This window comes from Adiantum capillus-veneris, chromosome 19 (assembly GCF_014529385.1).
Source record: "Adiantum capillus-veneris isolate H3 chromosome 19, ASM1452938v2, whole genome shotgun sequence".
Taxonomy (NCBI): Eukaryota; Viridiplantae; Streptophyta; class Polypodiopsida; order Polypodiales; family Pteridaceae; genus Adiantum; species Adiantum capillus-veneris.
Genome location: NC_140949.1, coordinates 90,308,280 through 90,312,096, shown reverse-complemented (window position 1 = coordinate 90,312,096; position 3,817 = coordinate 90,308,280).

Genomic DNA, 3,817 nt, shown 5'->3' with positions numbered 1-3,817 from the left:
TCTTCAAACAAGTTTTGAAAGCTGAACAAGTGGTGAATTTTCACACCTAGTATGAAGTACTTCGAATGAATTGTAAGGAACAACCTTGACCTGGTTCCAACCACTAAACAAAGATGAATTTTCAAACATATAACAACTCTTGCATGGATTTTCAAGAGAGTTCTCGAAAAGGGAGATCAAGCACAACACAGTGTCATAGATCTATGCTTTCAAGCAAAAAGAGAACGAGAAAGTGAAGGAAGCCTTGCTTTGATTCAAATAGTACACAGAGAGGTGTCCTATGAGAGAGTTTCCACAAGATGAGAGGCTATCAATTCTCTTTTTAGAGGTTTTGAGGAATGAGACTCTAAAAAAGGACCTGCATTTGAAAGCTTGCACAATGTTTGAACAAGTCACTAGAGAAGCTTTATATCTAGTTGACAATTGTCAGGCCTATGGAGAGCTGAAAGACGATACAAACAACACGACTAGTAGTGCCTCTTCTACAACAAGAGAATCCATAACAAAGCAAGATGTTCAAAATCCTACAATGCCAAATATTAATCAAGTGGTCAAAAAAGTGGTGAGAAGAATAAACCAAGACCATAGACATAACTCAAATGTAAGACAACAACAATTGAGGAGGTGTGACACTTTTGGAGGGGAAAATCCCACCCCATCGTGTAACAGTCAGCTAAGACCGCAACATATGCTAGGAAATATCCACCTCTTTTGAATGATAGTAGAGTGGTAGTCAACTACATTCAACCAAATGAGTATGTACCATAACCAATGAGAGAATGATTATTCCATGGATGAGGACACCTTAAAGTTCATAGCCAATCAAGAGTATGTATCAAAGACCATTCTTACCATGCAACAAGAACAACCGTTGTGGCTACATCACCACCTATGCAACAAGTAGGACCATGCCATGAGTGTGGAGGCAACCATTGGCCAAGAAATTATCCTTATCAAGTATAAAACATAGAGAGATGGGGATATTGTCTAGAATGTGTTGTTACACACCGCACTTCTAATTGTCCAAAACACCCAAACAACAAGGGAAAAGCAACAATGAGCGTTGTCAAAGTGTTACCTTCTTCAAGTGGATTTGAGATAAAATCCACGATTCCTGCAAATGCGGTGACTAGAGCTCAAGCTCAAGAGGCTGTAAGAAATGCACTTGTCGAGAGGAGGAAAGCAAACTGCCTATTCAAATGGAGATTGAGAGCTTATCAATGAGGACGCAAAGAAAATCATGGAAAGCCACAAAGAAAATCATGGAAAGCCAAATGAGACAAAATGAAAGCAAAAAGGCTAAAAGAGAAAACCGCCTTAGAAATTGAGCTGCAACAAACAAAGAGCAACTGAAACAAAAAAGGAAAACAAGGAACAAACGGAGAAAGAAAAATCATCCAAGATATTGTCAAGAGGTTTAGTCTTGGATAAAGTGATAGAACCTTTACATAATCTATGGCAGGTGTATGACACTAGACTCAAAACCAATTAGACATAGGAGCAAAGATGTTTTACATATCTGCATCCTAAAGTAAAATCACAGAGATCGGAAATGTGCAAATGGCTCATAGAGATTGATCAAGCTCTAATGGAGCCAGAGAAACAAAATATCCCTAAACATGAAATTTTAATCCACGAAAGGGATGGGGAGATTGAGCACAAAAAAAATGAAACAAATTTGGACACAAGGGTAGTGGCTAACACCATTGATGATCCAAGATCACAATTTGTGGCACCTATCCCAGAGGTAGAGGAGCCATGGCCACAAGCCTTATGGGAAATGATAAAGAGTGCAAAGGATGGTAGTGCGACTTTCAAGTCTACAAATATCACCGAAATCAATATGGATCATGAGTTCTACCCTGGAGACATACAATCTCTATATGGGAATGCAAGAAATGAAGCTTCCATGGAGAGTAAACTGAAAACATTAAAGACCTTACCGTTTTTCATAGGAGAAAATGAAACAAAACTAGAGGTCAAAATAGTACCATCTTAGTGTAAAGCTACACTAAAAATGATGGACACTAAGAGCTTGCATGAACTCATTCTTCTCCTATACAATGCACAATTAATCTCTCAAAGTTGTTGAAAATTAGACCACATGTATGGGATTGAAAATTTCTCTTCAAGATATTCCTTTAGATGATCAAATGGATAAAACAACACAAAATAACCCAAAGGCAAAACCAATACCTATGAACAAGGTGGGAGATTTTTTTGAAGGGGAAGAATAAAACACCACCTTACCCCATTGGAACATCAAGGAGCAAAAACAAATGCTATACTTGATAGTGTGGTAGTTCCACCAAAGAGATATGGGGAAGATGGGGGAGATGAGCTCTCAAAAAAACACAAATGCAGCTTCCAGTTTGATTTGTATAGAGACCTATGGGTATACAAGAACAAATCATAGTATCCTCATGCAACATGGAGTACGAACATACCTTTGCCATATTGGATTTTGAAAAGAGCAACAACTTTGATGTTATTTTGGGGCGACCATTCATGCATCAAATTAAAATGGTACAACATTGGGGTTATGACCATCTCTACTTATGGCACAAGAATGTTACAATTACGAGGATCATTATCGAGGACCATAACTATAGAAATGTTAGTCGCACTCTTGTGGAGTAATTTAACTCAACAATGGTCCATGGGAAGAAAATGCCTACAAGGTTACATACCAAAGCGCATATTTGGATGTGTGGAGCGTCAAAATGTGGCAGCCTAAAGAAAGAAGATTGTATCCTAGAGAGATCAATAGAGGATGAGGACTACATTAGAGAGCCATTTCTAGAAGATTTATTTGAACCTTTTGAATGAAAACAAGTATTGGCTACTCTAGATGTGTGTGTAAACAAAATAACGTAAATTTTTTTTGTGATGAGGATGGCTATGACATAGCTCCTTGTTTTATGACAAAGGCGTTGAAGGAAGCTAATGAGAATTGTGAGTATGAAAGAAAAAAAGGTGAGACAAACAACTTCACATGAATCAAGACGCAAAGGTACAAATGAAGGGAGATAAGAAACCATGAGAATATGTCATCATTGATATACCTAAAGGATTGACAAGATTTCTTTCAAAGAAGCCGACTTCAAGAAATGCACAGCTAAAAGTAATTTTTTAATGATTGGGTGTTCCAATTTCAATTTTGAAACTTGCATTATGTTCCTCTTTCTTTGATCTTTCATTCAAGTGTAAGCATTGCAAATTCCATTGTGGTTTGTGACTATGCATCTACGAGCCTAATCTTCAAATTTGAGTGTTTAAATCACTATTTTTTGAGGTTTTGACCATAGGAAAGTGTTATTAGACCTTAGGGCAAACTGTTTGGGTTATTCTACAGCAGTTTTTATGACTTGGGTCATGATGGATCGCGATCCATATACCTTTCCAGAATGCAACAAGACATGGTAGGCTAGTCTCCTTAATTTGAATATAGATTCCCTTAAAGCTTCGTGATGACTCGAGTCCATTTGGTCGTTGAAATGGCGTGATGACCTAGAGCAATGAGATAGGACATTGGAAAATTTTACAATCATCGAGTGGTGATTTTTTTGTTGAGTTGATGTGTTTGCTTGTTAGGTTCACTTCTTGAGGATTGAAAACCTCAAAGAGTCTCCGCGCCTCATCTGAATCACTTCCTTGAGTATTGACAAATTATGTTCGTGCCAGAAAGTGAGTAGATAGCTATGCTACAGACATCCAACACTGCCCGCTAACAAGCTTCTAGTCAAATTTGCAAATAAAACGATGCACTCTATTGAATTGATGTGGTACAATGTTTGATATATATGCTAGACGTGAC